At 40.0% G+C, this 22,878-nt stretch overlaps 1 protein-coding gene across 2 annotated transcripts in view; it reads right to left on the reverse strand.

Annotated features, from left to right (window-relative positions):
* DYNC1I1 (dynein cytoplasmic 1 intermediate chain 1) overlaps nt 1-22,878 on the reverse strand; it is a 317,152-nt gene that overhangs the window by 285,240 nt on the left and 9,034 nt on the right. The window lies entirely within an intron of this gene.

A 22,878-nucleotide genomic window follows, 5' to 3' on the forward strand; every position in this document is an offset into this window, starting at 1 on the left:
AGAATCACAACTTCCAGATAAGCAACACATTTTCTATACAAGTTTCTTAACAAATAAACAAAAATAAATAAGAGAATCAAAAAAGAACCATCATCATGACTTCTAATTTAGATGATAATGGAGCAATTCATCCCCACACTGAGAAAAGAAAATAGGCTGTCATAAACCCTTAGAGATGTGCCCTGCTCAAATTCCTATGGACTCAATAAGCATTCCTCCACTGAGCTCGGATGCATGGAGATATCATTTTGCCTAACATTATTTGCATCAGGGAAGACAGCTGCTGAAGACCTAACACGTTAATCTTCTTTCTCTGTAAAACTCCTGAAGTGTCACAGTTAATTTCATCTCCAACACAACCCTATCTCTATAAAACTTTCATTTGCATTCTGAATGTAATATTGCTTATTCTGGCACTTTCACTTTCCAAAGCAAAGGGTGTTTGTGAGCACATGAAACGGGAGATAACACCATGGCAAGTTCTTGGGAAAATTTATCCAAACAAGATTTAATTTTAATGTTAATCATGGTGACGATGCTGGTAGTGATGGTGCCAGTAACATTTTTAAATAAAATCAGTTTGAAGAAGACTCTTACTAATTACCAATGATTATATATTTGAGTCTTTTGTGCTCCCAACTGAAAACTAACAAAATGGAAACCTTGAGAAATGAAGAGCTGCCCTCACCCAAATTTCTAAAATAATGGGGAAAAATTGACTAACCATAAATGTCATGAGTAGTCATTCGCATACTATTTGTATGCAACTAGGATAAATATATAATGTATCTTGAAGTAGATGACAGAGCAATGGAAGGCAAAAAAACAAAAAAAAAACAAAGAATACAGAACAATGAAAAATTCTCATCTTTTTTGTTGTTGTCCCCAGAAGGTCATCATGAATCTGCAGCCACTCTAGGACACACTTTCAGACAAATACACAAGCTGGGAAATACACTGTTTTTCTACTATACACATTTCCGCTCACAGTGTGACCGTGGAGATTTGTGAAATGATCAGAATGATTGCAATAACCAATCTGTGCCATTGATGATCATACTCTTTCTTCATTTTTCAACAAATATTTGCTGTATTTAGTCTGTGCTAGGCACTTTATAATGAATAGAGACACAAAGATAAGCAAAACCAGATTCTCTCCTTCAAAGAGCATATAGCTCAAATTTGTGGACATGCAGTGTGGATGGAGATGTTCTCTGAGATATTGGCTTATTGATCACTCAGTGCCAGGCCTTTGACATTCATTATCACATGTGATCATATCAATCCAAGTACACTATTATTATTATTAATTCCTTTTCATAATTAAGACAAAGGAGGTTCAACAAGAACTGAGACTGCCTACCCAATAGATGGCAGAAGCTAAATTCAAGCTTGCCCGTGCTCTGGCATACTACAAGTTTGTGATACCCAGTGTACAAGTTCAGAGGAATGCAGAGAAAATGCTAACCAAGGTTTGGTGGAGTATGCCAGGGGAAGCATTGAGGAATAGGTAAAATTGGGACTGGGTATTGGATGAGGTCAGAAACTAGCAACAGAAGGGCATATTTGGATGTGCGAAGACCTGTCAAAGAGGGAACTGACAGATTGAGTGCAAGAGATGTGGATAAATTCAACTCAAGAAACAGAAAGTTGAGGCCAGGTGTGGTGGTTCATACCTGTAACCCCAGTGCTTTGGGAGGCTGAGGCAGGAGGACAGCTTGAGGCCAAGAGTTCACGGTTACTATGAGTTATAATCATGCACTGCACTCTAGCCTGGGTGGCAGAGTGAGACTGTTTTAAAAAAGAAAAAAGAAAAAAAAGTTTAATTGATAAGAATGGATATGTTGAGGCAACCTGGAAAGCCTGGACAAAACAGAAAATTGAGTTCTATTTGGTGTAATGGGTGATGGGAAATCATAGCAGATTTTTGAAAAGAAAAGTGACAAAATAAAAATGCAATTTGCTTAAGCCTATTCTTGTCCCTGCCTGTATAACAGACTGGAGCAAAAACTAGAAATAAGGCAAGCTGCTGGGAAACTAATGCCAACTTCTCTCTGATTCAATTGTACCTGTACGGGGATGGTAGGCAAATGTGGAGACAGAAGTAGAGAATGTGCACTAGGGAGAGCACAGCCGAGAGGGACCAAGGAACTCTTAGTAGCCTTTAAATATGGAAGCAAAAAAGGAAGGTCCAGTAACAATTTGACTTTGAGAGAGCAAAGGGGATGGCAGTGAAATTAGGAAGAAAAGGCAAAGAGGAAAATGGTGAAACAACCTTGCAGCATGTATGTCATAATTTGGGTATCAGTGGGACTTCTGGGCAGAATGCACAAATACAACACTACAGGTGGGGGGAGAAGTGGGATGGGGGACTGAAGTTGAGGAATAGAGTTTGGAGTCATTCCCCTACAAAGGGCTGTTGAAATAGGAGATGCAATTCAAAGTCTTAACAGAGCCAAGGGAGTAACTGAGCAAGCAGAGCCGTGACTGAGGGCCAGCCAGAGAGGAAATGCCCTGTCCACAGGAGGTAGCTCCACCAGGTCTGACTGAGGGTCCACACGGAGGGACACAGACCCATGAAGTTAGATCTTCTGATCTTTTTCTTTCCAAGAGAAGTCGCAGAACTTCACAAAAGTGAAGTTTATCACTGAAATACAGGTTGCCAATAATTTTCAACACCAGTGGGTAAAATTCCTGGCAGGAATTCCAGAAGTCATCTGAGAAGTTATAAACACCCTTGACCAATGAGGGTCCATCTAACTAGTGTGCTGGAAATTTTTTGGCAGTCAAAAATGAAATGTATGGTCAGAAAAATCACTGTTAAAGCAATAGCTGTTTCATTCTAAGCTGAAAGCAGCCAGGAGAATCTTCTTAGAAAATGTGAGTTTTCCCCTCCTCACATTTCCCCAGCTTTTACTTGACCTTTCCCCAACATTTATTTACCTTTTTCCAAATCATCAAAACTGTCTGGTGCAACTTTGGCAACATTTATGGTTATTAAGGAGCAAACCATAATATAAGAAAGTCTTGTATTTGCTATGATTTTCTTGCAAAGAATTTCAATCACAAAAGGGAAGTAAAATGTATTCTCAGAAAATTTCTTCAAAGTGCAAAGGCTTTCTTGCAAATAATAAATATGTCTTACAAAGTTGATCATTTAAGTTGGAATTCCCAGCCAGAGAGTCAATATTTTAAAAATAAACAACAAAAACATTGAGGGAACTTAAAAAAAGATTATATTAGGTAGTGATGATCCAAATAATATGTCTTTAAATGCAGTAGGTTACAATGTTAGAAGACACAACTGTAAAGGGCCTTCCATTTATTGATTTTTTGATCTATTCCAAAGCAGACGCTTAGCATCAACCTCTAGGAGAATAAGGAATCTCAAGAGAATGCCTCATAAAGGGTTTGGAAAGTATACGTTATAGTGAATGAACGAGCCTTTACACATAGTAAAATGGCTTAAATAGTAATATTAAATGCAGTGTCAGCAGTGAACTCCATAGGATTTCCTGGGGGGCTTGCTAGTCTGACCCACTAAATCTCCCTACACATCAAAGAAAGCAAATCGAGGAGCAAAACATGAGGGACATGAGTTATAGAGATTCCTGTGGCTAACGCAGGTTATTGCCAAGGCAATTCTGATGCGCTCAGTCTAAGAAAATAAGAGTCAAAGCTACCTGCTGCTAATTATTGCTCATTTACTTCATACACATAAAAAACTGCTCTCTCATTTACAAATGGCAAGCGATCAAGTGGGTAAATCAAACCCATCTCTGGGTATAGGGCTCCTCCCTGTCTGATCATCTGCATGTTCTACCACACACCAGCCAACTCTAGGCTTCACTCTACCCAGATTTAGGAGCAATCACAGCTCAGTCTCTCCCCAGCCCCATCCACTGCAATCAGTTGCACTTTTGCACCTCCTGCTCAGCATCCTCGGAGCAGAGTCCCATATTCAGAACTCTTTTTCCATCAGTGGCATCTCCCCTTCCTCACTCACTGTCACCCACCTTCGTTGCCAAATTCACGTCTTATCTCCCTCCACCCCCACATCATAGCCCTTGTTCTCCTGCAAACCCTCCAGCTTTACTATCACTGAACACAATCCCCATTTCACCCCTTGTCTTTCTTTGTCAAGCCAAGTTATACTCACCCCAAAACAGATATCTCAAAGTTCAAATCAGCTACTACATTTACCCTAGACTCCATACACAAATCCCTAGAGCCTGCTAGCATTTTTTCAAATTTCAGCTCTCTACTACTGATTTTCCTTTTGTTCTTTGATTCACCCTTTATCCTCTGCTTAGTGTTGTCACTATAGCTCATCTCCACTCATCCTCCCAAATGTCTCAGTTTTGATCACTTTGGCTTCAGTGCATCTCTGATCTAGTAAGCTGTCATTCTTTTGATCCAAACAAATGAGTAAAGAGCTAAACATTATGCCTGGCAAATACTAAACACCCAAGAAAAGTTGTTTCTCCTTCTCCTCCTTCTCCTCTTCCTTTTCTATTATTATTACCATTAGTTTACCCTGCCCACTCTTGCCCACATCACCAATTGCACCCTAATTCAATAACCGTGTCATCACTCAAAGTTCACTGCAATCATTTAAAAAGTGTTACTGTGAGAATTACATGAAAGACATGGGACATCACTGATTTAATAGCAATACATTTAAAGTAAGGAAATCCAATCTGTGTTCCTAGCCATTCTAAAACACTTCAGAGCAAGTAGTAGGAGCTTCTCTATCTAAATGGGTTATGAAATGGAAGGCATGTGGGAAAAGGGATGTGACTCAAAAAAAAAAAACTTTTTAAAAAATTAAGTGTAGTCATTTAGCTCAACAGTAAAAAAAAAGAAAACGTCTCAATTTTTTTCTTTTGAACATAAGAATTACATATCCAGCTGTCCCCAGCAGGCATCCCCTGCACCTTACCCACTTCCCCCAGAGGATGGGTTGGTATATGAAGACATGGTTTCTTCTCTAGTTAGGAAGTTAGTTACAGGGAAGTTCTCTCCTGCTGTTCCATCATACAAATGGCTCGTGGTCCTAAGTTTCTTCTTTTTTTCTGGGACAGAGTCTTGCTCTGTCACCCAGGCTGCAGTGCAGTGGCCTGATCTCGGCTCACTGCAACCTCCACCTCCTGGGTTCAAGCGATTCTCCTGCCTCAGCCTCCCGAGTAGCTGGGACTACAGGTGCTTACTACTGGGCCCGGCTAATTTTTGTATTTTTTGATAGAGATGGGGTTTCGCCATGTTGGCCAGGCTGGTCTTGAACTCCTGACCTCAGGTGATCCTCCTGCCTGGGCCTTCGCTGGGGTTATAAGCGTGAGCCACCACACCCGGCCCCTCAGTTTCAACAGAGGAAAAAATGGGGAGAGGAGGGAGGGAGGAAAATATGAGAGAAAGAAATGTGGATACTGAGGAGGGAGGAAATCAAACTAAAATCAATTTCACATCTTCTCTTGCCTTGCCAGGTTCCCCTACATCTCCTTTACATTTCTTATGTCTGCATATATCCGTAGAGAAAGGAAAATGTCCAGCTTTTCTCGAACCCAACAATGAGCTCTATCACCTTCATTTTTATTTCTGCACATATCATCATGGTATAGTTTGGTCCTATTTAGAACAAAGTGTCTAGCAGAGGAGATGCAAAGGGTTTAGTTCTGTTTACACAGCTGCTGAGTCACAGCACCTCCCAAGGCTTAGCTTTTGAACAATATAGATCTCTACTTCCTTTCGGTTGTCTAAGTTGGCAGCCGCTTGGGATTCCATTCCTAATGCTGGCATATGCAAATGTATTTTTAAGCTTAAAGTCGGAATCCTAGGAGGTTTAAATCATTGCCCAGCTGTTGCCAGACTTATTGAAAAAATACCCAGAAATAAGTTTTCTTTTCCTGCCTGAAAACAATTGCTCTTGTCAGCTCTTCACTATCATGTATTGAACTTTTCATCTGCCACAGATACGTGTAAGAAATATGATCTTTCACAGCCCCATTTCACCTGCTTTGTGTCTCATAAAATGCAGCTGCCTCTATCCACTTGGATGGGAGGCCAAGGGATGATACAGATGACCACCATGAGCCCACTTTTACAGCTATAGCTCAGACAAAAAAAAAAAAGAGGGTGATAGACATCTCAGGAGGGAGTTGGCCGGTGAAAGGAGGGTTATTTTCTAAATTTTTACAGTCATCAGTACACTATGAAAACAAAATTTTATATAAAATCCATCTTATAGTAGGACAATGCTCAGGACTGTTCCACTAATACCACAGAAGAGCAGTTCCCAAACATTTTTATCTCAGTACCCTGTTATACCCTTAAAAATTATCAAGGACTTCAAAGAGCTTCGGTTTATGTTTTTATGTAGGTTATCTATTAACATTAATCATGTTAAAAATCAAAACTGATAAAACTTTAAGTATTTATTTAATTATTTTAAAATAACAACATACATGTTATTTATTAACATTTTGTGAAAAAAACATACAGTTTCCAAGACAAAAAAAAAAGTAAGATGAGTGTAATTCTTTTACATTTTCACATATCTTTTTAATATCTGGTTTAATAGAAGTCAAATGCTTTCTTATAGCTGCTTCTGCATTCAATCTGTTATGATATGTTATTTTAGTTAAAGTATATGAAGAAAATCTGGCCTCACACAGATATGTAATCTGAAAAAGGAGGAATATTTTAACAGCCTCTTCAGGTAATTGTGGATATTCTTCACTATTATACCAAAAGTCAACAAATAGCAGTTTCTTAAAGGTCAGTGGCAATGTGAATATGAAACCATATCAATCAATGAACTTTTTGTACTCTGTTACATTAAAATCCATTGGTCTGTCCTAAACGTTGAATCGATCTTTTACCCATGTATAATTTTATAATGTCATGAATAGGTTACTTGGAAAACATAAGTAACTGGAAAATAATAAATCATGCAGACCTTCCAAATGTTGACACATTATATTATATCTGAAAATCAAATTTAGCAACTTCATCGCCAATGTTTTCAGAAGTCTTTAGGTGACATAAAACTGTCAAGCTCAGGATGGCCCAAAATTCTAATTTGTGCTTGAAAGCTCAAACTTTATCATTAGCAACAAATATTGTCAGTTGTGTTCTTGAAGTGACAAACTCACACCATTGATTTTTGAGAAAATGTCTACCAAATACTGAAGTCTGAATCACCCTAGCTTGTCAGTTGTTCATGTAAAAAATAGTGTTTCTTTTTTTTAAGGCCACTAGTTTAGCTCACAATTCAAATTATTGTACAAATGTTTTTCCTCAAGACAACTACTGAGTTGGTAGCAGAAGGCTTTGCGTGTTCCCATTTGTCACACAGTAAGACATATATACCCAAGAGTAGACATTTAATGTAACTAATTTTTTTTCTGCTTTATGAAGGACATTCTTAAGTGAAACTGGGTTATTTTTTTAAAAACCGTGCATGTAGCAGTGAAATTTGGGCCACTACTAGTACAGTTTGGTGCCACTGCCTCAAATCACGTTAGAGTACCAGCAGTTTTACCCATGATTGCTTTTATACCATCACTGCAAATGTCAACACAGTAGAAAAGACAGATAACATTTTAGTGTTATTATGAAAATAGCTTTGACCTTACAGATCCCTAATGTTTCTGGGGAACCCCTAGGGGTTCTCCAGCTTAGGTTAAGTCAACTGTGACTTAACCTAATTCTGATAAGATAGAGTTGATTCTAAAGCCTACAGAGACATTTACTTAACAAAATTTTGCTAAGTGTTTATATAAATAATCTAAACAGAGGGAGTTCAGGCTCTTTTTAGGAAAAGAAATAGTGAAAGACAGACTAACAAAATCACTAAGCATTAAAAATTCAACTTAGAGTCAAAAATTCCACAAACTATGATTTAAAAATACCTGGGAGATCTAAGTAAGACCTCTAGATACAGCATAAAGAAAACTAGAGTTAGGAGGAAAGCGAGGCCTTAAAGAAAAGGCCCTATAGAGCATGGTGGCATGCGCCTGTAATCCCAGCTACTCGGGAAGGCTGAGGCAGGGGAATCGCTTGAACCTGGGAGGTGGAGGTTGCAGTGAACCAAGATCGTGCCATTGCACTCCAGCCTGAACAACAAGAGTGAAACTCCGTCAAGAAAGAAAGAAGGAAAGAAAGAGAGAGAGAGAGAGACCCCATAGAACAATGTGTGAAAGATTTCTCGCTTGCCTAAGCCAGGTAACAGGTAAGGAAGACTAACTGAGAAGCCAGTTTTCATTCCCCATTGTCCTTCTCCCCTCACTAAACACACACACACACAAACACACACACACACACACACACAAATGGGCGTTAGCCTGGTTGTAAAGTGAAGTAAGACAGTTGTTAATGAGCTATAGATTTATGTTTGTGTGATTTTTTTTTATTCCTTTGTCCTAATTTTGCTGTAGGCTGCTTTTTTTTTTTTTTTGGTCTTAATTATATTTAATTTTACAGGAGAAAACAAAGGGTGATTTTCACAGACCTCAATTATATCTAGTAGGCTTCTTCATATCACTGAGAAGTTTGCAAACCATCATCTTTGTTCACAGAGGCATTTTCAATTCATTTTACTTTTTTAAATTTAACTTTTAAGTTCAGGGGTACATGTGCAGGTTTCTTTTATAAATTTGTGACATGGGGGCTTGTTTTATGGATTATTTTATCCCCCAGGTATTAAGCCTAATTCCCACTAGTTATTTTTCTTGATCCTCTCCCTACTCCCACCCTCCACCCTTCAACAGGGCCCAGTGTGTATTGTTCCCCTCTATGCGTCTATGCCTTCTCATCATTTAGCTCCCACTTATAAGTAAGAAAATCTGGTATTTGGTTTTCCATTCCTGCGTTAGTTTGCTAAGGATAATGGCCTCCAGCTCCATCCATGTTTCTGCAAAGGACATGATCTCATTCTTTTTTATGGCTGCATCATATTCCATGGCATACATATACCACATTTTCTTTATCCAGTCTACCATTGATGGGCATTTAGGTTGAGTCTCTGTCTTTGTTATTGTGAATAGCATTAATAGACTGCTTTAATAATTACAATTATACATGTTCATTTCAAAACAAGAACTTCAAGGATTATATAATCCAGTACCAGCATTTTACCCATAAATAGGGAAACAGATATAGTCATACACATTTACGACCATTAAATGGAAGAGTTAAAATGGAAATGTCAGACTTCCTCATTATTGGGCACTTTCATTAAATAATGCTTTCCTTCCAGTGTTTACTTATTCAAGATTTTACTAATTTAAATCCAAAGAAAGCTCTTAAACAAAAAGCCGTTATGATGGATGCTGATCAGTCTACTTCCGGTCCAATCTTGCTATCCCTCTGTATCACCACCTGGTGGCATCACATGTAAATTGCATGAGAGAGCTGACACCCGAAGGAAAAGCTTTGCCTCTGAAATTCCCATACACCTCATCAAAGCCAATACCGGGTAGTCCCAAGCACTGCAGGAGTTTCATTTACATAGGAAGGACCTATTTGTGCCTGTAGAGAACTACTATTTTGGAGGAAAAACTATCTCAATCCATACACACAGTTGAAACATTATGTTGATTTTTCTAGGTTCCTCTCAATTTTATTCATATTGGGTAAATTCTTGACTAGGAAATTCAGAAATTTTTCTAAAATTAAGCCTTTAGTATCACTCTTGCTGAATTTGTGACATGTATTTAAGACTATTATGTCTACATATTGTCTCTAGTCCTATTTTCACTGTTTTATGATTCTGAGCTACCCAAATTGCACTACTTTAACTGTAACTTGAGCATTGGCAGTTGCAGCACATTAAACAGGAGAGGCTCTCGAGCCCTCAGCACAGAGGCCCATTATGCTAGAGAGAAAAATCAATCCATAGGGTATCTGCCCTCTCATCTAGTTAACAGAGTAGAGATGAGAGCTCTTAAATCTTAAAGGACTCAAAAGCCACTGTCATCTTTGCCAAAAAGTTTGGAAAATTTTTGTTTAATTTCTGACCCCTATGGTGCATTCCACCAATTTAGAGATTCAATATGCTTCTCTGTGGAAAGGAAACTGTTCCCCAATTAACAGAATCAGCCATTCATTTCTTAGAGTATCTTCCTTCAAGAAACACTCAGATAATATCAAGAGTCCTTAGGAAATGAGAATCTCAAGTAGAATCCTTGAAAGAGTATAAAACTAAAGATGGAACAGTTTGGACAACTAGAGAGCAGTATTTTGGAATTGGGTCACTGGGAATTAGGGCAGAAGAGGAACCGGAAAACAGAATCAGAAGAAAGGAGATGGGAGCCCTCTAGGCACTGTCACAAGGATAACTACATGAAGAAAGAAGTAAGGCCTTGCAACAGGATCCTCAGGAAACACACAACCTTAGGTCAAAACAGATAGGAAAGATAAATCATATACTTAGGCCAAGTATCAGGCAAAGAAGCCAAACAAAGAAAGCTACCATGACTGCACTTTATATAATAGGAAATTATGCATCTGTGCGCCTAGAGGTTCTAAAACATTCATTGAGTAGAAAGGAGCTGCTCCATCTCAAGTGGCACTCCCAAGGAGAACATGGAAAGGGGTGGATCCTCCATACAGCATCACACAGCTTCCTTTGGAACTCACACGGTGGCTCTTCAGCATCACATTGGGCACATAGTAGGCACTGAGTAAACATTGCCTGTTACGTAAACGGGTTAAAGATGGCCCCTGGACATTGGTCCCTATGCTGTTTACTTCTTCACAGCAGGCTGGGACCATTAGCTCATAACCCACTGGCATAAAACACAAATTCTCACACATCCAATTGGTTAAAATAGAGTTCAAATAAGCATATTTTTAGACATTTAGACTCTGTGTGCAACCAACATCTGCTAGCCATGGATAATACAAACCCTGTGGCTGTAGAAATAATTCTAAACTGCTGTTGCTCTTTGGAACTCTCTGACCCAGAGACTCCCAACCTTGAAGCTGAGCAACATCACCTAGACCCATAGGCCCCAACTTCCATTCCCTTCTGCCCTGGGAGTTCCCTTTTCCTCTTCCACTTCTGGGTGGTGGCCTCATGCTGCTGTCTTTGGGAGGTCTGCCACGAGAGACTTCCTCTCATCCACTCCTGTCCAAGTACCACCCAATAAAGCTGTTTTGTAATGCTGCCATCTTGTCTTTTCCGTGGTCAGCCCCAAATCCTTGAACTCACCACACCCCACAACCAATTTTCAAGTCCTCCCAATTTGACCACCTAATATTTACCAGCCTGCCTTCTCTGATCCATGTCCTTTCACATTGCATGAGGCCAGTCTTCATCATTGCTTCTGACAATTGCAATACTCTCCTAACCCATCTTCCTCTGCTAAACTTGCACCCTGATGATACATCCTCCACGCAATATCAGGGTGAGCTTTCTATCCCCAAATCTGATGGTAGTGTATCCATCAGATTTGGGTGACAGAACACTGTTTAAAACACTGTTACAAAATATGTCCCAACTCCTTATCATGGACACATGAGATGCTCTTATTTCCCACCTCTCCATCCATATATCCTTCTACTCCCTAGTTCACAATTTACTGGTGCATACCAAGCAGTTTTTTTGCCTTTGTACCTTTGCAAATTCCAGAAATGTTTTTCTCACCATGTTTAACCTGATGTCCCCTATTCATCTTTCTGTCTCAACTCAATCACATCCCCTCCAGAAAGCCTTCCTAGGGCACCCAGTGTAGAGGAGGAAAAATATCTTTTCCTTCTACTTATCATAGGTTCATTGGCTGAGACTCCTGTAATGAAAGACAGATTAGAAGGAGAAAATCATACAAATTTATTTAATGTAAGTTTTACATGGCATGGGCGGCTTCATAAGGAAATGAAGACCCAAAGAAACAGTTAAACCTGAACGGTTTTGTAGTAGGCTTCATGAAGAATGAAGAGTTGTGGGGAAAACAGTGACTGGCCAAAACGAGTATTACCTAAGAGTAGCAACTGGGGGAAGCATAGCCTGGCCTCTTCATTCAGATTCCTCTCTGTATCCTGTGTTTTCAGAGATAAGGATGCACCCTCCCTCTCACATGAGGGTCCTTTGACTTGCTTCAGAGAAGGAGAGGGGACGGTCAGAGAGACCTTCCTGCACGTGCCATTTCTCAAATTCCTTCAGCTTAAAATATTCAATATGCCAAGGTGCCTTATTTTGGGGTACCATGTCTAAACCCCAGCAAAAAACTCTGTCATGCACCCTTCACTGGTGCTGTTAGAGTACCCTGCATGTAGTTCTGCTGGAACATGTACCATAGTGCATGACTATACTCTGTTAATGTGATTTTTCTCCTCCTGTTAGACTTAAAGCTCTTAAGACAGGGGCCATGTCTAATTTACTTCTGTACCTGTAGTGGCTAGCACTGAGTGCTCAATAAATGTCTCTTGAATTGCTAAACAACTATTGGAGACATTATGTCCATATTGTGCATATTTTCACTAAAATTTTGAGAACTTTCCAATCATCAATAAATTGACTCAGCATACTATGCTTTTACACGACCAAAATCAGAGAAGTTTTTCCTCATTATGCAACAAATCTTTCTTCCCATAGGGGATGGCAGGGGAGAGTCACTGTCTCACTCATTAGTACAAATGTACAACAAACACATACTCCTAACATTGTCTCATCCATTCAACTATCTTTTACTAAATCACTACTGTTATATATCTATTGATATAATTTTTTCCTGTCTGATTTACATTTTTAATCTCTGTTTTCCAACTCTAAAAGGATTATTTAGCAAAATCCATTAATTTATAATTGACAATCTCTATTGTTTATCTCAACGAATAAATTCAGCAGTCTTGAATTTATTGCCCCAAATTCCTTGAGGATAAATTATCATGTTGATGGCTGAGCTTTCTCTTTAACAGTGATGTAAAAATAATCTATGCTTTAGAACAGAGCCATCTATTGCGCTTGGAGCTGTTTTCTCTGAGTTGCTAAGATGATAAATGAACATGTCTAAAAATAAACTACTCTCAGGTAACCTGGCAGACTGATCTTTAAAATAACTGATAACAAGCAGATCTTTAGACATGACTAGCTTTAGCTTTGACTCTGAGTCCTTGGCCTGCTGTATTATAAAGGAGCCAGATTCTCTGTGCAACAAAGTTAAATCAAGACAACATGGGCCAGTAGGCCTGCCTGAAGTGGGCACTCTCTCTCGATAGAGGATGCAGGCAAATTTAAGCCATCCAGCTCTTTTTGCAACCCCCAACTGAGCACAAATTTAAACTATCATATTAAAGGAAATTTATATCAAGATACATTAATCACAATGAAGGAATAATTTTAATTTCAATAATAAATTTAAATATTATTTAATTCAGATAATAAAGTAAAATTAGATTTTCCCAAAATAAATCAGCATTACACATGCTCACAAAAAATCAATTTATTCTAATCTTCTAAAACTATAAATTAAGAATATCTTCACATCTTAAGACCACTTAATTCTCTCTCAAATTTACTACAAAATACGTATGAATTTGTAATTAAGCCTACCTAATTTTAAGGACCACCAATCCCTGTTGGGGTCATTATGAGTGGAAAAGCACATGCAGAGAAGAGGCCTCTAAGGTAATACTCTATCCTCACAACCAAAGCAAACAACTTTGGCATGTGAAGATCCAGGATTCAAACCCAAATTCTCCACCGCACATGCTCTTAGCCACTTAGCCACTGCATAAGCCTGTAGTTATGTTTTTTGCATCTTCTCTTGCCCCACTCTGTTGGCCATATCATCTCTATTGATTTATTCTACTTATCTTGTATTCTTTCTTCGCCATAGTCACCCACTTTATGTCAGCAGTTTTCCTTCTAATGTTTGTTCAACAGATGATAAAGAATATGACAGCTGAGGAAAACACAGAGTTACTAAAGATTCCATAAGTCCATGTAGTCTGTGGTTACCACCTTGCTCACAAGAAAGCAGTGAAAGAAGGTTTCCAAAGAGTAGGTGACTCAACAAATCAGAATGGAGGAAGACCGGATCTGAGGAAGGCACAGGTGAGTGGTGCATCCCAGGCAGAGGGGGAAGCATGGACAAAGGTGGGAGGTAAGAAGAATGACCAGTTTGTGGGACAAGTAATGAGATATGGATGGAACACTGAGTACAAAATGGGGTGGAGGAAGATGCAAATGGAAAGGCAGTCAGAGACCAGATTCCAAAGACTGAATGACCAACCATCTTAGTTTGCACATAAATAAAAAGGTACACAGGACACAGGATGTACAGTGCTAGAACCAGGAAAGTTCCAGGCAAACCTGGCTAAGTTGGTCAATCTATAGCCAAAAGTTGGCTATGCCATGCTTTAAGGGGGTCTGAACTTCTCTGTACGCAGGAGGGAAACAGAAGGATTTGAGCAAGCACAAGACAAGATAATTAATTCCTAATGTGTAATTCATTCTACATCAGCCTTTTAAAACATGGGTTGCAACCCACTGGTGAGTTACAAAATCAAGTCAGTGGTCACAGGCAGCCATTTCTGTGATGTAACAGATTAGAATTATTAGAATGCACTGTACATGGTAAGAAACTTGTTTTGGACATACATACATATATTTACTGTTACATACACGTATTATTTATAATTGTTACTTGCAGTTAAACTTTTGAAATATATTGAGCTACATCAATTCTTAAACTGAAAAATTTTTAATTCTAAATTTATCTCTACCTTTATCCTTTCTCAGCCAACATTTTGCGTGTCATGACACCCACAGATCATGATGACATTTGCAAGGTATGTTAGGGTGAACAGAGAAAGGTGTTCACTACCACAGGAGACTTACCAGGCTCTGACTACCTTGAGTGCTGCCAAGAAATTAACATTGGGTATACATGGAACCTGTAATCCATTCACAGAGCACTGGCAGGAAAGCTGTATCACAGAATGACCAAAGCAAACTCCACTCTATTTGTTTAAATCTACCAGACGATTAAAGAGAAAAAAACATAAAATAAGTCCCTCAATACTCCAAAATACAAACACATCAAAGTTGGTGTTCTTGAAAGATTAATCAACTTTTCCAGCTACCTTACTATGCAGATAAGAGTGTAGAAAATCAATACTGCCTGAAATGCAGGACCATCACATATTCCCTGCAGACCATGTCAACACAAATGCTAAATGCCGCTCTAGGATTTGGATATTTGCTATTTGCCCCATCAGCACAACCTTTATATTCCTTTTAGAAAGCAAATACCCATCTGAAAAGCTTGGCTGCAAGTTCCCTACCCTGGCCCAGCACACAGCATTTTGTACACGAATGGATAACTCAGTGGTATGAAGCAGCATTCAGAGCAGATTTCTCAACCAGTTCTAAAAGGCTTAAACCCTTCTGATACTCATGTGTATTTTTTTAAATTCAAGACTTTTAAAAAAATGTAGCTAGAGTTGGTTTCAACCATCTGTCACTTTGAGTGAAAATAGGATGCAGGCATGTATACATTAGATGTTAAAGAAAACCAATTCTGGAAGAAAGAATTAAAATGGAGGAAGAATTATATCTAAATTTTCAAGACCATGCATGCTAAGGAGTCGCAAAATATCCAAAGTATGTAGTAATTTACATGAATACATCTATCTCCTTTTGTACCTGTCAGGTTGCCCCATATTCCAGAACATTCCTTTATTGAATGGTACTGCAATTATACCTTTCCCACCCAATCACAGCCTTGGGAAGTAGCAGAGTGGAGACATAAAAGTGATTTCTCCACCACCACATAATTAGTGGTAATCAACTGCAAAACCTATTACAATAGAAGGAGAACAGAGTCTTAAACCTTACAAACAAGGGGACAAAGTTTTCAGGTTTTCCCCAGTGTGTGCCGGGAAAAGGCGTCCTGACCAACTGACATCACCCTGACCAACTCACATCACCCTTCCTGTGTGTCTGGTAGGAGAGTCACCTCAATGGCGCCATCATGCCACCTTGAAGCACTAGCTGTGACAACTGTTCCCTGGACTCTGGCTTCATGGGCATCCAGCTTTTTGATCTTCCCCACTTCAAAGGCAACTGCTTCCAGCTACTCAGGCCAAAAGTCTTGGAGCCATCCCTGATTTCCCTTTCCATCAAACCCACATCCAATCTATCAGCAAATTATCTCTTCCTTCCAAACATTTCCAGGATCTGTCCACTTTTCACCACCTCCCCTGCTATCACACTGTCAAAGCCACTATCATCTGTCATCCATATTTCTGCAAAAGCCCCCTAATGGGTCTTCTCATTTCTATCTTTGGCCTGCCTTGCAGCCCATTCCCACATAGCTGCTATAGTAATTCATTAAAACACAAGTCAAGTCATGTCACTTCTCTGCAAAAAGTTCTCCAATGGCTCCCATTTCAGAGTAAAAGCCAAATTCCTTGTAATAGCCTCCATGGCCCTACACAACACAACCCTATTACTTTCCTGATCTCATCTCCAGACACGCTAGCCTACTAACTGTTCCTCAAACACATCAGGTACACACCCACCTCAGGGTCTTTGCACCTCCTATTCCCTCTGCCTGTTACACATTTTCCCCTACATATCTGAATGGCTTGCTTCTTCAAGACTTAGTCCAAATTTCATCTCATTGAGGTCTTACTTGACCATTCTATTTAAAATAGCAAACTATTCCCCACCCACTGTCCCTGCATTGCCATCTTTTCTGCTGCCTTAAGTTTTTCTTCATTATATATATTAGACTTAACATTTCAGTATTTTTTGTTGTTTGTCTCTCCTTTTAGACGTTAAGCTCCAATGAAGGCATAGATTTTTTCCATATTGTTCACCAATGTATTGCCAATACTTAGGATAGTGACTGGTCAGAGTAGATAATATTTGTTGAATGAATGAATAAATATGGCTGCAAAAAATGTGTCTGAGTGAACTCCTTTCCCTGTTCCTAGCCTTATGTACTATAAAAAGTGTCAATGCTCCATTGGCTTTAGGATTCCCCTAGATCTGTTTCCCCACCCTCCCTCTCAACCCTTTTGCTTTGTTTTGGTGCCCTCACTTGCCATATTATTGCCACACCTAGATTCTGCCTCTCTTCCCAGCCCTTTTGAATGTATTAACATAATTGGACCACCTGGTTGATTTTTCAATGTCCAGGTTACCTCTAGACTCAGACTTTAAGATTATCCTTAATAACCTCACACTAGTCCTGTCCCAGCCATGCCTAGCCCAAACCAAGGGCCCAGAAACTCAAGTTCTCAGCAGAGTTCAGAATACTGACCTATAAGCAAAGGCATTGTGATCAAGTGGGAAGTTAGGTTTCTCTTGGCAAAGTTAGTAAGTTGGCATTTTATGTTGGGGACCTAACATATAACATATACTTACATTGGGTTGCATGTTTGCCCATCAGTAAGTTGCTAGAGAATGTGGGCTACCTAAGAACAATCTAACATCTAGACTCTCAAAACTAAGATTCAGACCTTAATTCTGCCCATCTGTATAGCTAACTGCTGGTCCTGATCAGCTGCAATATGATAGCTGACTACAGGTAAGAATGTTGATGCTCAAGAGTGTCACTGGGTTATTTTCAGCACATGAGGGTGTACCCACACACATGTCCATATACAGTCACATAACCCCAAATTCCTTTAGCAGATCAGAGCACATTTCTCCCCACTGCTCCCGTCCCTGCTACACAGTGACACTTTGCAGGAATGGAGTGGTGGGGCCAAGGGGAAGGAGGATGGGATGATTTACCTTGATGGACGGAAATGGGAGACTACCTTGGGTTTCTGAGCAAGGTCCTCCATATGTTTCTAAAGCAGGGAGAAGCACACTAATCAACCAAAATTTTTAATTTAAGAGTCAGGAAGCCTGAGTAGTTGGCTCCACGATGCTAAATTTATCTTTATGTTAATTCGGTATAATGAGTCTTTTTACTGAGCCCCTACAAAGCACACAGTGCTGTTCTGGGTACTGTGGGACTTACACAAATGATCAATATAGAGTCTGTCTCAAAAAGCATGTAATATGGGAGGATGTGAAAACACTAACAACATTGCAGGTGAAATGGGATACATGCGTGACAAAGGTATAACGTACTAAAGAGTGCTTGCAAGAACTGGAGCACAGAGGGGGCTTCCTAAAGGAGGAGCAGTGAGAGCCAGACATTGACATGAGAGTAGGATGGGAACTGGGGATCATTTCCTATGGAAGTGGCCGATGTTTGGGGAATAGCACAGTTCAATGGGACTGTAGCATATGGTCGAATGGGTTTGAGGTGGCAGGGCGCAGTGGGGAACAAGTTGGAAAGGGGAATGTTTGGTGCCACACTCTCAGGACATAACTGACCCAGGGCTATTTTTTTCTGCCCTTTGGTCTTGCCCTGCTTCAGAAGAAAGTTATTTATTTTTAGAACATGTAAGAGTCTTGAAAAAATATCAAGAATTTCCATGTTAAACCAATTCAGTCTATTCAAATGTGCTAATCAAGGCAAACTACTGGAATTAACACTTTTCTTACATATCACACTTCTGCTGTATAGAATGAAAGAGTGAGAAATTAAGTGTTCAAAATAGATACCTTAGCATTTGCAATACATACATTCTTTGCGTAAGATACGCATTCAGGATGAGAACTCTATACCCCTAGTAATCTCTCCATTTTCTGTTTCTCATACTGTTATACATATATATATATATATAAAGTTGCAATGAAGGCATAGATTTTATTAATTATATACAATATATATGTATATGGTATTGGGGGTTTCTGACATACCTTTGAAATGGCATATTTGTCTACCCTCTGTTTTTGGGAAAGAGGATCAGATTATAAAAACCATCAGAGTACATTAGGAGATTACTGAATGAATGAATGAATAAAGGATTTGGTGAAAGAATGAGCCATTAAATGCATGGTGACTTGGTCAATTTGGAATTAAGTTAGCAACATTTCTTGTTTTTTGCTTGTTTGTTTGTTTGTTTGAGATAGAGTCTCACTGTGTCGCCCAGGCTGGAGTGCAAAGGTGCAATCTCGGCTCACTGCAACCTCCGCCTTCCAGACTCAAGTGATCATCCCACCTCAGCCTCCCGAGTAGCTGGGACCACAGATGCGCACTACCATGCCTGGCTAATTTTTTGTAATTTTTGGTAGAGACGGGGTTTTACCATGTTGTCCAGGCTGGTCTTGAACTCCTGAACTCAAGCAATCTACCTGCCTCAGCCTGGGATTACAGCCATGAGCCACTGCTCCAGACCTCTTATTTGTTTTTAATGGTTGTCACAGGCTGTTAAACTCCCTGAAGTTACTATAGCATTCCCATTGTCTGGCAGGAGGAATTTATAAATGTTTGTTGAAGGCACAAATGAATGAATGTTACAATTTAAACAGTCCCATGGGAAAGGAAGTAGGCAAAAGTTATTATATTTTCCCAATTTGGAACCTGCCCCCTTGTTTATGCTGGCCCCAAGTGAATGGCAGAACCTGGCCAAAAGAAAGAATAATACAAAGTTCTGTCTCATTACAAAGGATCAGAGATTCTTAAATTTTGAGGAAAATTATGTAGAAATTACCAGAGCTTCTCTGACCTCTCACTGATAAGTCTGTTCACAGACAATGTTCACAGGAGGTGACATGCTTGAACTTCCCTAGGCATTGGGAACTCGCTACCTCACGGACAGCCCAGCCCATTTTTTGAACAGCTTGAACCAATCAAAGGTTCTCTATTACGTGGATATTAACTCTGTTTTTCACGAGAAGTTTGGGCTACAGCAGATAAGTGTCCTCATAACTATTTGCCAAAGACAGAGTCTTCATGCCCACCCCTTCGCCAGCTTACAGCCCACAAGCTCTGCAGCATCACCTCAAGTTGCCCCCACTTTGCATTCAAGGAGTGGGTGGGGGAGGCAAAGAAAAAACAGAGGAGAGAGAAGGTGAGCATCTACCAAGATGAGCTTCACGGGCTCCCCTCCATCGTACCCAGACTCTAGCTCGTCAGTCCTTTGCTACGGCACTGGCCCCAAGCACATGGACCTTTTAACATTCTGTAATCAAAGAAGCAGAATGCCTCCATGATTCAGTCACAATTCATTTACACCACATTAAATTTTAATTTAATTTAACATGACTTTGAAGTGCTGGGGTGGGAACAGGGGAGTTAGGAAATGTACCCACGATAGACCTGAATTACCAGATCTATCAGAATAGAAGCCAGATTGACACTCTAGAGCTCTCTAGACCAGGGAAAATACTGACTGAACATCTGACCCTGAAACACTCCCACGATCCTAATTCAGGAAGGCAAGTCTTCCAGAATCCCAGGAATTACTAAGCCCACATCCATTTGGGGCCCAGACACACAAGAGGTGGTACATTTCAGGAAGTCAATGTTTGTACTAAGCATTTCAAAATGATCCAAGGGGAAAAAATTAAATCCTGTAAGAAATGGAAAATTAAGTGGGATTTATTCTTTCAAACCATAGCACAACACTAGGAAGTGGATACTATTATTATGAATCCTGTTTTACAGATGAAGAAAATTAGGTACAGGCAAGCAAAGTAACTTGTCAAGATTGCATAGCTAGTAAATGGTGAAACTCAGCTTTGAACCTTATTTCCAGAGGTCATGCTCTTATACTACCTCTTAACCATAATCACATTTTTTCTGTGATCAAATCAGGTCCAAAAACAAAAGAGGAGGATGAAGGTAAAACATTAATTGAAATGTTTTTGTCTGCGTAACACTGATGTCTGGTCAGTCTGCAAATTGAAAGAAGTGATTATTCACTTAATTATTAATCACTACCCTTCTTTGAATCCACACTGTACTTTGTTATAACTCTGAGGCATTTATCCCATTTTAACATATGTGATAATCATTTGATATCTGATAACATATAACCACATTGTAGGTAATAAATTATTCTATTTTCCCCCCATTAGACATTGGCCCCTACGATCTGTATCTTTTTCATTTTCATGTGCCCACCAAGCACTCAGTCTCACTCATGGCCGGCATTCCATAAGTTCTAAATGAATATTCTTGACTAGAATTGAGCAACTACTGAAGGAAGCTAATTTTCACCCCATATGTATTTCTTTTATTCATTATCAGTAAAATTTATATTTGTAAGTTCAGTTTCCTGGAAACCTGTTATTCCTTATGATGCTAAAATCATGCAAATGCATTTTATATTTTAATGGGCATTCATTCAGACATTAGTGATATGGACAAGAGGCAAGGAAATACTGGGTAGAAGAGGGTGGTTCCCAGCAAAGGCTCCACCCTCAAGCCTGGAAACCCACGGCCCTAAATGGGAACAGGCATTTCTGTTTTCATGCCCAAGTGTCACCTTTTCTAAAACCACTCTGGTCTGCCACGCCCCCATCCTGTACCCACAAAAACCCCAAACCTCAGGCTCCATGAGCAGAAAAGCGGCAGAGTGGCAGAAAGGAGCAGCAGAGAAGGAGAGAAGAGAAGGGACATCTGAACATCGAGAGGAGTTCGGCTGGGGAAGGTCAGAGAGGTGATTGGCCACAGGATGGCTGAACTCCAGAGGAAGATCATCTTCCCACTCCATCCCCTTTCCAGCTCCCCATCCATCCCACTGAGAGCAACCTCCACCACTCAATAAAATGACGGTGTTCACCATCCTTCAAGTCCATATGTGACCTGATTCTTCCTGGACGCCGGACAAGGATGCAGGTACCAAGAGGACAGGGTGTAAAAGGCTGTCACCCTATCTCTCCACAAGCTGGTTTAATACTTAGCCATCCACGGACAATAACTGCTAAAAGAGCATTAATTATAATGCATCCCTTGATGCTACCATAGGGCTGGGGCCCAAAAGTGCTCATTCTGGCTCCTGCACCTGCCTGTCTGCATGCTCCCCATCCCATACAGGGTTTGAGCATGCAGTGGCTGAGCAAATGAGCAACACCCCTATTGCAAGTCCTGCAAAGGGCTCAGGGAACTCTCCCAATTCACTTGTAGAGTTGGTGGCTGAAACCACTACATATGTGGTTACATATCAGTCAGTGTCACTAGGGGTGCCCCATAGAGACTGTAGTTATTAGCAGGAATAGGCAGACTTCATGTAAGTCCTTCCCTTCCATAGTCATTTGAGTTTATTACAAAAATTCCAGTTCTCCCATAGGACTACACTTAAGGATGCCATTGTAGTCAAGAATGGCCACACAACTGCTTTTGGCTCATGAAACATGAGTAGAGGTGTCATTTGTCACTTCCGGGAGGTTTAATATGCAGTATGCAATTTACCACAGGGATTGTAGAAGTATATATCAAAAGGAAGCCTCATGCAGCATGGGACTCTGAGTGAACATGGTGAACACAGCCCCTTGTTGACCCACACTGGACATGTAACATGGCTAAGAAAATTTTTTTGTTGTGTTACTCCACTGAGGTTTGGCAGTTATTTGTTATTGCATCATGACACAGCCTAGCCCGATCAAATCCACTGCAATGAGTCAGAATTCTGGTTACTTTTCACCTTCTGTGACAGCGTTGACATCTTCAAGCACCCCTCCTTTACCGTCCCCATCTTAAAGTGCTGTGGAATGCCCTGTGAGGAGGGTGTAAAGAATAAGAAAGTACTAAATGTCATTATTAAACACACAGTCTCCAGAGCATGTGCCCTGGTTAAAGCAACTTTCTGTATTTTCCTCCAGGGAGTTTAGAAAACACTTTTTCCATGTGCTGCCCAGATCTGCCTTTCCGGCATTTGGGAAGGTAGCGGTGGTGTTGCCAATGTTATAGGGTGATGTTTCCAGTACCCTGACCCATCGTCAAAAATAAACTTTTGCTCAATTTACTGAGAAAAATGGCTCAGTCAGGGCAGACTATACCAGGGAAAGGGAGCACTCAA

The sequence above is a fragment of the Pongo abelii genome, chromosome 6, assembly GCF_028885655.2.
Source record: "Pongo abelii isolate AG06213 chromosome 6, NHGRI_mPonAbe1-v2.0_pri, whole genome shotgun sequence".
Classification (NCBI taxonomy): domain Eukaryota; kingdom Metazoa; phylum Chordata; class Mammalia; order Primates; family Hominidae; genus Pongo; species Pongo abelii.